This window comes from Centropristis striata, chromosome 24, assembly GCF_030273125.1.
Source record: "Centropristis striata isolate RG_2023a ecotype Rhode Island chromosome 24, C.striata_1.0, whole genome shotgun sequence".
In the NCBI taxonomy this organism is placed as follows: domain Eukaryota; kingdom Metazoa; phylum Chordata; class Actinopteri; order Perciformes; family Serranidae; genus Centropristis; species Centropristis striata.
Genome location: NC_081540.1, coordinates 3101523 through 3114906, shown reverse-complemented (window position 1 = coordinate 3114906; position 13384 = coordinate 3101523).

Below are 13384 nucleotides of genomic sequence, written 5' to 3'. Positions count from 1 at the left end.
TTGGTCATTTTGTGTCTTTTTTGGTTATTTGTGTGTCTTTTTTGTGTCTTTTTGTATCTTCTTTGGTCATTTTGTGTCTTTTTTTAGTCATTTTGTGTCTTTTTGTGTCTTTTTTATGTCTTATTTGGTCATTTTGTGTCTTTGTAAGTCATTTTATGTCTTTTTTTGGTCATTTTGTGTCATTTTGTGTCTTTTTTGGTCACACACACACACACACACACACACTGACAGCCACGCAAGCAGGAACACACAAACCGGCAGACACACATTTATCAAAAAAAGTCTGGAAATCTTTATTTCTCTCTCAAACACGCCACATAACCTCATTTCTTTTTCTCCCCGCAGCATCATATCTCGGTGAAGAAGACAAGATAGCCAATTAAATCAATCCTCGCACCTTGTGTATATGCTATGCAAATACTCCTGCAGCTGAGGGAAGGAGAGGGGTGACAAATTCTGGCTCTCAGCTCTCTCTCTCTCCTCTACCTACAGTAAAAAGGTGCTTAGATGGAAAGAGGATTACAGCTTTGCTACCCACCTGAGACGCCTGTTGGGGGCTTTATTGTGTTTGTGCGTGAAAAGCCCTTTTACTAAAGTGCTGACGAGCCATGGCGAAATGCCGAGACAGAGTGAGAGAGATGCAAATTGTGCTGTTGGTGAGTGCATCCTGATTGTATTTAGATAATGCTTAACACAGCAGCTGTTCATTTAGGTGTGAATGTGTGTGTGCAGATGCACGTAGGCTGGAGTCTGCACAGCCATGCAGGTGTAAATGCATCTTCTTCTGTCAACTTTGGATTTGTTCATACATGGCTGCTGTGTTTGCTGCTGTAAAAGCTCTGCACGGCCGTTCTCTATCCCCAGGTCCCAGCCTCTGCAGTTAGTCATCATTTAAAAGCATCTTACATATGCACATCTCTTTTTTCCAGCCCATGTAAACCGGAAAAGTTTACTTTTGCACTGCAAAAAAAGAAAAGTTGGGTGAACTCAAAATTTCAAGGCAACAAACGTCGATAAAATTTTATGTTGGACAATGAAACTAAATATTTTAAGTTTTGTTTTTGTGTTTGCTCAACTCTGAATTCAGATTTTTGTCAACTCAACTGTAAGTTGTACTAACTTATAATTTTACATTGTAATAACTTTTAATCCTTACTTCTGCTAACTTCTGCAATGTGCTGAATTGGCACGATTGTAACGCTGCTATGAAATGTCAGCTAATGTTGCTACCACAATTTTGAGTTAGCATTGATACGCTAATGGCTACTCTTGTAGCTGTAACAAGCAGCGCCGCTAGCATCAGTTAGCCGCTAGCATCAGTTAGCCGCTATTACTTAGAAAAAAAATTACAAAAAAAGACACGAAATGACAGAAAAAAACTAAATTACTTAAAAAAAACACAAAAAAGACACAAAATTACTAAAAAAAAAGACACAAATGACCAAAAAAGACACAAAATGACTGAAAAACACTAAATTACTTAAAAAAGACACAAAATGACCAAAAAAAGACACAGAATTACTAAAAAATAGACACACAAAGACACAAAATGACTAAAAAAGAGACACAAAATGACCAAAAAGACACAAAATGACTGAAAAAACACTAAATTACTTAAAAAAGACACAAAATTACCAAAAAAAGACACAGAATTACCAAAAAGAAAAACTCAAAATGACAGAAAAAAACTAAATTACTTAAAAGAAATAAAAAAAAGACACAGAATTACTAAAAAAGACACAAAATGACCAAAAAAAACCCATCATAAATATGTTCTGTGTGGTTCACTTGGTCTGTGATATATCCCCATAACTTTCCTTTATGGATAACTGGCTCTGGGTTCTTTTGGGTTAATGTATTTCAAAATTTCACGAACTGCTGCACTGTTGAAGTCCTCAAAAACTGCCTCCACTAGTGAATACTCCTGTTAATGTTTAATGCTTTTTATTGTATCTATTACAGTAATGATTTTTCTTTAACACTGGTCTCCTCTGGGAGCCAAATCACTATTTGGTATCGAGCAACTTTGCCTCTAAAAGTTCACTTGACATAAAAGAGTTTGGCCATGGCCGTGTGATATACAAGACAGAATACTGATGAGCTCTTTTCAAGCTTTTTTTTTTATTTTTTATTCCTCTGTTTCCTCTTTGGTCAAGGTTTTCCTCCTGCTGTGCCGGCTGCTGAGCCAATCATCTGCCTTTAAACGCCTGTTTTGGTGTGTGTCCAAGTGTTTTCACAAACATATTGTGCTGTTTTTTTTACCCATGATGCTCCATTTATTATTATGAAATTTTACTTGGCCCGTGAAGTTTTTTATTAATAACGGGCTTGGCTCTTTTTCCCGTACATTATAAATCATGATAATATTTTTTGTTGATAACCCGTCAGCCCCTTTAGTTGCTGCTGACTCTGACTCGCTGGCTTTAATTTAAAGAAGCACTTCACTGATTGTTTATGTCAAAGTCAATTTACCCGTCACAGGAAGTACTACACACGCTGTAAAAAATGAGTTTAATGTGTGTTTGATGTCTTCGGTGGCTTTAGGAGAGCTTTGTCAAGTCCTTGGAGACTGATGTCTTGTCTTATAAACTGAGGGAAAATACTCTGAAAGATGACAACTTTTATCAGATAAAAAAGAAAAATAATCAACTTTAGGTTACCGTCCATCATAATACACATAAAAACATACAAACACTGGATAAGGAACACTGCTGTGAAGCTACAGAATGCTATTAAAATATTTAAATACAGTATATAAATCTGGTACTCAGTACAACTACATGCATTTGAGCATGAAATCTTAAAAGTGCAGTGTTAAAATGCACAAAATTACTTCTTGCAATTAATGTTGGTCTGTTGTTCTTGCACTGAAAATAAATAAATCACAGTAAGTGGTTATTTTTTATTTGCTTCAAACCTTTTGTATTCCTGTTTATATTGTTATACATGCATTTGAGCATGAAATATGTTAAGTTGCTGCACTGTAAACAAATAGACACAAAATGACCAGAAAGACACAAAATGACCAAAAAGACACAAAATGAACAAAATAGACACAAAATGAAACAAAAAAAGACACAAAATGAAACAAAAAAGACACAAAAAGACCAGAAAAAAGACACAAAATGACAAAAAAAGACAAAATGAAACAAAAAAAAAGACACAAAATGAAACAAAAAAAGACACAAAATGAAACAAAAAAAGACACAAAATAAAACAAAAAAAAAGACACAAAATGAAACAAAAAAAAGACACAAAAAGACAAAAACACGCCAGAAATTCCCCCAATGTTGCCCTATGGAGAGGCTAGAGTGATGACATCATCAAAAAAACAACACAAAATGAACATAAAATGACCAAAAAAGACAGAAAATGACCAGAAACAAACAGGGAAAAAACCCTTTTTCTCATTTAAAAATGTGTTACGGTAATGAATTTTGCTCAGTGTCTCTAAAAAATGTCAGAAAATACCTTAACATTTTTAAAATAGATTATAAACTCATGACTTTAGATTGTATATGTTATAAAGGGTCAAAGAAAATGTTTATTCAACGCTTGGATTTTTACTGAGCTGCACCATATTCATGAGAATCACCCAAATGTCCCTTTTTTTTTTTTGGCCTCTTTTTTTTTTTTAGACGGCACAGTCGGAGTCCAAGCACAGCTCACACATCATCATTAACACGGCGTACAGGAGAGACTGGCCAATGCCTCATTTGCCAAACCCTTTGTAACCCTATTTAGCTTCCACACACTGGCTCACACACTCATTCTGTCTCTCTGACATCCGGTATTTCACTTTCACACGTCGTCTGGCTCGGCTGCCACAGGTTGTGCATGGAAACAGGAGCCGGCGCTAGCTGCTCCGCGGCCCATTTAGCATTCAACTCAGCCTCCACTCTCAGGACAGCGCGCTCTGCAGGGACATCACAGTGTTAGAGGCTTTTAACATTCTGGAGACGAGTCAGCACTGGGAGAGAGAGAGAGAGAGAGAACAATAGTAGAGGAGGACGCTGGATGATTTTGACGATGAGGAAAAGAGACAGAGAGATGGCAGCCACTTTTTTTTTTTGTTTGTGTTAAACACCACAAAGCAAAGCGGTGTGTTCCTGTGTCGCTCCTCCAGTCGTCTCCCTGTGCAATTACAGTCCATAGTAGATTTTAGAGTGTGAGGAAATAGTAGTGGAGGGTGTCATCGTGAATGCACGGCTGAACACGGAGAATGTGTTTTTCATCTTTATCCTGCCACCGACATGTCTTGTTTGGAAGCTGGTTAAGTGTCTGAAATGACAAATTGTATCCTAGGGTGCACATGTGAATGACTGTATTCAAATACATTTTCAACCAAGGCTGATACTCTAATATTCTGTGCACTCAGCCTCCCAAACAGAAATACTGTAGCTGGGAATCCAAACTTTAACCCATAAGAACCTATGGTGACACACACTTTAAATCTTCTACACTGCAAAAAAAAAAGCCAACTTGTATTTTTTGGCTTAAAACAGTGATTTAAGTTGGTAAAACTTGGAAATATAAATTATTGACATTTAGGGCAATAATGTAAGTTAGCACAACAAAGGAAGCCAGTTGTCTGCTCAAAAACAAGTTGGTGAGTTGTTGTTACTTATATCTTTAAGTTGGGGTTCACAACAAGGGACAATAGTTCTGATAACTCTTATTTCTTTGTTGTGAAATGCGGTAAAGCGGTGAAATTCGGTCATTAGCGAAAGCTAGCGGCTAATTGATGCTAGCGGCTAACTGATGCTAACGGCTAGCTGATGCTAGCGGCGCTGCTTGTTACAGCTACAAGAGTAGCCATTAGCGTATCAATGCTAACTCAAAATTGTGGTCGCAACATTAGCTGACATTTCATAGCGACGTTACAATCGTGCCAATTCAGCACATTGCAGAAGTTAGCAGAAGTAAGGATTAAAAGTTATTACAATGTGCAATTATAAGTTAGCACAATTTACAGTTGAGTTGACAAAAAATCTGAATTCAGAGTTGAGCAAACTCAAAAACAAAACTTAACATATTTAGTTTTAATTGTCCAACTTAAAAATGTATCGACATTTGTTGCCTTGAAATTTTGAGTTCACCCAACTTAAACATAACATAAACATTAAACACAGCAAGACACAATTGAAAACAGTAAAAACAGTCAATTAAAACAGGGAACTATAAATAAAAATACAAATAAGATAAAATAAGATACAGCAGGATAACGAAAAAGATAAAATAATAAAAAGCACAAGTCAAACATTGCGTAGTTAAAAAGTAAACTCAGTAGAGTATAGAAGATAAGTGTCCTGTATTGCATTTAAGCCTATTAGGGTTTGTTTTGATGATTTATTATTGTTTTGTTACTTAAAAACAAATCTGAAAAATAATTTGTTGTTAAAAAGAAATATTAATGTCACAATTTTAATATAATCGTGTGGAGATGCAAAGAAAAAAAAGGCAAAATTGTGTTTCTTTGAGCAGAAAAGGTGTTGAGTTTTCTTTTTAAAATAAGAAATATCATAAAAATAAATACCATAAACGCCCAATGTAACATATATGTCACATCACAGATCTGTGACATTTAGAGGTAGTATTTTTTATTTAAAAAAACATCATAAATGTGTTCTATGTGGTCCACTTGGTCTGTGGTATATCCCTCATAATTTTCCTTCAATAATAAATACGTCTGGGTTCTTATGGGTAAAAATTTGAGCTCATGTCTGAGCTACATCTTATCAATCAATAGCTTTTAGTCCTAATGTGCATCAAGAGCGCTACTCTAAGTAGCGCCCTTATATGGCTTGTGCATACATCCCTGTTTTACCTTTAATGTGATATATATAATGGTGACCTCAAAAGCAAAAGCATCTCTTCTGCAGAACATAGGATGCAACTAAAGGAGACTCAGCTTGAATTGATTCAGTGAAGTGTTTTGCACAAATTCTACTTTCTATTCAGAGTCTGCAGCAGCTGGTAAATCTAGTCGCTATAGTGTCTATATGCTGTCAGGATTAAGGTGGCCGGCTCGAGACAAATCCTGAGCGTGGAAGTTTATTCTTCACTGTGGGATTAGTTTGTGTGACAAAATAATCTCACTTTGAGGTCCATTTACTGGCTAGGTATGACATCACACATCTTCATCAGCAGGTACATTTGTTTAAGTCGACTTTAAAAGCTCCTACCGCCAATATTTCTATATTAACAATGGATTAAATGACAATGTACAATGTGGCAGAGATCACTAGTAAAATGCATGTTTGAGACTATATTTTAAACCTAATATCTTCTAGTTTTTTATAATGGGCTCTATAAGTAAAATACAAGATAAACTATTTCAAAAAAGATTATTTAAGGCCTCAATTAGTCCCATTTTTTCTTCTTTTTAGCTGTTATGCAATAATTTATACACTAATTGTGACAGAATTTCACAAAAAAAACATCTAATTATATAGATAATAAAACTGTGAAGTGATTACATTTTTATATTCAAAAATTCAAAGGTTAACTTCACTTTGATGTCAATATATTCTGCAAAAAACACTTTTCTGACCATCATTTAATGTCACTCAGTAACAGAAAGGGAATAATTCAAATATAATCTTGTGACCAATCAGAGCAGAGCAATCAACAGAATTAACTGCCACCAACTGTCAATGTTCCAGAACAGTGACAGCAGCCAGAGGTGGACAGACTGGGAACAGAAAGCATTTTTGGCAAAACCATAATACCTATCATTGATCTGACTTCACTTTGAGCGTCCTGAGTTCTTCCTGAACTTCTACATATATTTTTTTTTTAAGAAAAATGAAAAACTAGCTTTGTTAGAGCGATCTAAAAAAAACTGTTACATCTCCCTTTTCCAGAAATCTTCCTGCGTTTTTAATATGGGAGCCAATGAGGCTGTTGGTGCATGTTGGTGGATCATCTGTGCGTTGTACGCCCAAACTATAACTCTGACAGCTTTACCAGAGGATTGTGAGTGAGAAGACTAATTTTCCTACGTTTCTATGTATAAATTATTTCTGTAGAGTGGAATTTGCGGCCTGGAGCGCAGTTTTCAGATGTATTTTTTGACAGTTTCTTCTCTCCCTCTACACTCTGGCGATGATGTCACACACTGTGACACGAACATTCCGTGCAATACACACCCATTATAATCTCAGAATTTCTCCAAAAATGATCATGGTCATTGAACAGGGATTGATAAAAAACTATATGACCTATCGAAACGTGGATTAATACACCGATACACAAGACTTGTGTCTACTGTTTAAAGTTTAAATGGAGTCTCTAGGTGAAATTATGCCGGAGGAGTAGACGTTTGAAAATCTCTAATTATTGTTCTTTTTCGCTCATTTTTTTCGGCCGTCCCATTCATTTCAATGCAAACTAAGTTAAGTAAGTGAAAGTGTGTTGATGTGCTGCATGGTGACAACAGAAGTAATCTCATAAGGTGAAGAAAGCGTTCTTGATGTTCACTGTTATTTCTGCACGGCACTTCTCAGAGATCAACTGTCACACCTGTCACTCAAAGCGTGTGGGCGGGACTGTGATGCCTTTAACCTTCAATTTTTTTATCTCTTCCTGTTTGTTGATAAAAACTGGAGACAGTCTTTGTTCAGCCAACAGTTCATCTCTTTACAAACTGCCTTTTGCTTCCAACTGAAACATTAAAACCTGCTGTCAGCTTTCCTCTAAAGTTCTGGCTTTTCCACAAGTTTCCATGTCCAATTTAGTGCGTCAACTGTTTTTCTTCAATGGTTAAAATCACAATGACCACGTGTAGTAACATGATTTTACTTTTTTAAGTACATTTTTGTTTAAGTGGAGATTTTTCACATTTTGCAGTGTGCGTATCAACATTTTTTATGCAATCTTTTGTGTTTACTGTTTTTTGTGTGATTTTGTGCTATTTTTTGTGTGTTTTTTTTGTCATTTTTGTGTGTGTTTTTATGTGTCTTTATGTGTTTTTTGGTGTGTTTTTATGTGTGTATCTATGTGGGGTTTTTGTAAAAAATTTTTTTATTTTTTGTATATTTTTAATATATATTTTTTTGTATATTATTTGTGTTTTTTGTAATTTTGTGTGCATTTTATTTTTCTTCAATGGTTAAAATCATCACGACCAAGTGTAGTAACATGATTTTACTTTTTTTGCAGAGATTTTTCAGATTTTGCATTGTGCACTCTTTTGTGTTTACTGTTTTTTTGTGTGATTTTGGGCTAATTTTTGTGTGTTTTTTTGGTGTGTTTTTATGTGTGGGTTTTTTTTGTAAAAATAAAAAAAAAAGTTTTTTTATATATATTTTTATGTGTTTTTTGTAATTTTCTGTGCATTTTTGTTTTGTTTTTTCATTACGTGTGTTTTTTATTCTTTCTTCTGCATGTTTTTTTGTGTTTCAAAAGGCATAGTGATTATTATCTAAGTTGCATATACAGGCAGAATGAAAAAAAAAAAATCAAAAACCAACAAAACAGCCCCAGACTCCATGGAGTTAAAATGATATATGAAGGATGTGTCCTGTGGCTTTACATTCCCATCAGCTACACAGCTGCTGGCCACCACACATATGCATTTGATAAATCCCCTTCCAGCCAGTATTTTCTATCAGCAGTGGTCACCTTAATGCCCTGCAGGCTACATCCTGTTGCTATATTTCCGTGAGTTGTTGGCCCTGGGAGCAGCAGCAGGCACCCAGAGCACTATATCAGTGTTTTGAATCATATTAAAACGTCTAATGTGGACTTATCTGCTAGCTGGAGGCCATACAGTAGCTCAGGCAAAGCTTCTGTATACTGGCCTTTCCCCAGTCCCAACTGGCTGATTAGCATTTCCCCAGGGCCGCAGAGTTCAGTACCTGGACCGGAGCCACATGCACCACTAAGAGCCGGCTGTTTTCAAAGGTCACAAATGCACCAGGAGCTGAAATGTACACATATTTTTCAACGTGAGTTAATTAAGTTTGTAAGATACATAAAAAAGGGGAAGGAAACAAGCTTATCTGCATTCACATATCCACGGATTCCTTTGTGTTTTAACCATCTGACCCCAAAAATATACACAAAAAACACAGCCAGAAACTGTAGAAACATGCTTTAATGTCAGATTATCAACTTTAAAACAGATCATATATAACAAAAGCTGCAAAAACAACCAAACGGAAGCTTAAAATTATTAAGATACGATTGTGATATCATATATTTATATCAAAATCGCATTATTCTATATGTTTTATTTAAAATTTCTCCAAAAATAAACCATTTGTGCTAACCAGATCCTGTAAAAAACATTAAATTCTGCACATTACAGCACAACTGGGAAGCCATGAAGGAAAAATATTGCACATATAGATTGCATTTAATAAATAAAATGCATTATAAATTACATAAATTATCCAAAAATCAACCGAAGCTTTTTAATTTTCTTGTAATTTATGGCATTAAAAGTGTGTTATCCTGTAATTTTTGAGTTATTCCCACTTCTAGCCATGATGAAGCTGTTCCCATAGAGATGCATGACATTGCAAAAAAACTGTAGAAAAATGCTTTATTGTGAGATTATCAACTTTAAAACAGATCAAATATAACAAAAGCTGAAAAAACAAACAAACAGAAGCTTAAAATGATTAAGATAAGAGTGTGATATTATAAATTTATATCAAAATCGTATTTTTCTAAATGTTTTATTTAAAATTTCTCTAAAAATAAACCATTTGTGCAAACCAGATTCTGCAAAAAACATTAAATTCTGCACATTACAGCACAACTCAGAAGCCATGAATGACTCACTTGTGACCATCAGTCATATAACAAAAATTCTGCAAAATTTGGACAGAATTGCAGTCCGTTTACACAGAGCAGAGAGGAGTGGACAGGAAAGATTATAAACAGAGGTTGTAAAAAATTTATGACATGATGAGGCCCAATTTTTGTTCTAATATTTGGGGTACTTTAAAATTATTGCACATGTAGATTGCATTTAATGAATAAAATGCATTATAAATTAAATAAATTATCCAAGAATTGCAACCATTTTCTTATGATTTATGACATTAAAAGTGTGTTTTACTGCAATTTTTTTGAGTTTTTTTTCACGTCTAGCCATGATGAAGCTGTTCCCATAGAGGTGTATGACATGTCTAACATAAAAAACAGCCTGACTACTTGGGGGCTCAGAGGGTTAAAACTTCAAACTCTAACGACAGAGAATTTTGCCGTTGAGTGCAAAACATATTTTTTTCTGCGCAGTATTTGCTGGAGGGCCGCTCTCCTCTAATCCTGCAGTTTTGTGGGGATATACAATTTATGATAAACTAAAATCCTCGTCTTTTTTTGTCATTTGTGTCTTTTTTGATCATTTGTGTCTTTTTTGATCATTTGTGTCTTTTTTTGTGTCTTTTTTTTGGTAATTTTTTTTGTCTGTTGTTGTGTCCTTTTTTAGTTATTTTGTGTCTTTTTTTTGTCATTTTGTGTCTTTTTTTTGGTCATTTGTGTCTTTTTGTGTCTTTTTTTGTGTCTTTTTTTGGTCATTTTTTTTGTCTGTTGTTGTGTCCTTTTTTAGTTATTTTGTGTCTTTTTTGTCATTTTGTGTCTTTTTTTGGTCATTTTGTGTCTTTTTTTAGTTATTTTGTGTCTTTTTTAGTCATTTTGTGTCTTTTTTGTCATTGGTGTCATTTATGTGTCTTTTTTTGTGTCTGTTTTAGTTATTTTGTGTCTGTTTTAGTTATTTTGTGTCTTCTTTTTTTGGTCATTTTGTGTCTTTTTTTGAGGTGTATGACATGTGTAACCAGAAACAGCCTGACTACTTGGGGCTCAGAGGGTTAAAACTTCAAACTCTAATGACAGAGAATTTCGCCGTTGAGTGCAAAACATATTTTTCCTGCGCAGTATTTGCTGGAGGGCCGCTCTCCTCTAATCCTGCAGTTTTTGTGGGGGATATACAATTTATGATAACTAAAATCCTCGACATCATCATCATCCCTTCTCCTTGTCAGTCTCCTCTCCTCCCGACGGTAAGGTAATTCTGTTTTTCTAACTGCAAATAAGATCTCTCCTTCTTCTGCTTTTTATCTCCCGGCTCTGATTTCCTCCTCTCCCTTCACCTTTCTCCCCCGTGTCCTCCCCTCCTCTCCTAAACAAAGTCAGCGTGGGTGTGATTGGGGCCTAAATTTGCATTAACAAATCGTGCAGGCTGCTGCAGCTCGACAGTAGCGGCGGCGGCGGGATGATTCAGCTTCAGGTGTGTGTGTGTGTGTGTGTGTGTGTGTCACAGTGTTTGTGTGTCGCCTTCCCTCTGCGGGCGTCCTACTTCTCAGCCGCCACACATACCCAAATGTGCTTGACGTATTAATGCTTTTGGAAATATTAGCGCGCTTGCTGCTGCCAAGGATTACTCCATCTGCAACAGCCTCTTCCAACCCTAATGAGAATTCATGTTACATTTTAAACAGCCAAGAAGAAGAAGAAGAAGAAGACTGCCTCACTATCATCTTTTCACTCCTTTCAGCCCCCGGATTCCTATTTGACTCCGAGGTGCCAAATTCAAATTCATTTCAGCGAGAAGAAAGTACATTCTGAAATACCTACGAAGCAAGAGAATGCTCTTTAATCCTGCAAATATGCGCTCTGTGTTAGTTTTGCAGTTTAATGGAGCAACTGTATTATTCAGATAGGCTCGTGTACAAATGAGAGACGAGCAAATGAGCGTGAAGAACGGGCAAAGTTTTCAACTCACATGACGACTTAAAAGTACACTCTGCTTTCCAAAAAAGAGATCCAAGCGAGGCTGTTTATGGATATTAGCGTGGGAGTTGTGTGAGTGTGTGTGTGCGTCTGAGTGTGTGTGTGCAGTGGCGGTTCTACACAGGGGCCTGCAGGGTCAAATTAATACTGAAATGATCAATTTATAACAATGAACAATGGAGCAATTCTCACCTTTTTTTTTGTTCAAATAATATCTCATTGTACATAAAGGAACCCAGAATGTTACATCGTATAATAGTTTAACTCTTCAAGTCTTCAAGGGATATTTTTGTCCATTTTTTAATCCTTTTTCATGTCTTTACGTGTCGTTTTTTTAGTTCTTTTGTGTCCTTTTTTTTGGTAATTTTTTTGTCTGTTGTTCTTTTTTAGTTATTTTGTGTCTTTTTTTAATTTTGTGGTCCTTTTTTTTGTCATTGGTGTCATTTATGTCCTTTTTTGGTCATTTTGTGTCTTTTTTTTTAGTCATTCTGTGTCCCTTTTTGTGTCTTTTTGGTAATTTTTTTTGTCTGTTGTGTGTTTTTCAGTTATTTTGTGTCTTTTTTTGGTCATTTGTGTCTTTTATTTGTCATTGGTGTCATTTCTGTGTCTTTTTTGTGTCTGTTTTTAGTTATTTTGTGTCTTTTTTGTCATTGGTGTCATTTATGTCCTTTTTTTGGTCATTTTGTGTCTTTTTTTTAGTCATTCTGTGTCCTTTTTGTGTCTTTTTGGTAATTTTTTTGTCTGTTGTGTCCTTTTTCAGTTATTTTGTGTCCTTTTTTTTGGTCATTTTGTGTCTTTTTTTGGAATTTTTTTTTGTCTGTTGTTGTGTCTTTTTTAGTTATTTGTGTCTTTTATTTGTCATTGGTGTCATTTATGTGTCCTTTTTTGTGTCTGTTTTAGTTATTTTGTGTCTCTTTTTTTGGTCATTTTGTGTCCTTTTTTTGTCATTTTTGTGTCTTCTGTGGTTTTTTTTTTTGTTATTCTGTCCTTCTCATTTTGTGTCTTTTTTGGTCATTTTGTGTCTTTTTCAAGACATTCAAAGATTTTGAATGCTTCAATATCATCTTTTGCCATGTTTTCTTGTGCTAATGTGCCCCTCTGATTAAACACTGGCCCCCTCCTTGGCCCCCACAGTAAAACTGGTCTAGAACCTCCACTGTGTGTGTGTGTGTGTGTGTGTGTGTGTGTGTGTATTGTAATGAACAATAAATACTCCCTGAGAAGTTCAGCGTATTAATAAGCCTGTGAGAGGAGGCTCAATATGTGTGTGTGTCAACATAGGTGTGTGTCAGCCCGAGAAAAGAAAAAGGACACATGGAGGCAAATCGTCTCCGTGTGCTGCTCTGTTTGTTTGATTCGCTTTGTTTTTTTTTCCGTTTTTTTTTTTTTTCAAAGCGTGAACAATCAGCAGGACGCCGCTGCATGATAAAAGAGGAGCAGAGGAAATGAAAATGAGAGCTGATGTGAAAGTAAACAAGTGATTCCATCAAAATTAATAGTGAGGAAAGAATTCCCTGCATTATTAGCAAGTGGAAACCTACTTTTCTCCTCCTACTCAGCATGAGTCTGTATGTATGTATGCTTTCTATGCTGCAGGCTTTTTTATATAGAAACCCTGTTACTTCTTCACACAAGATGA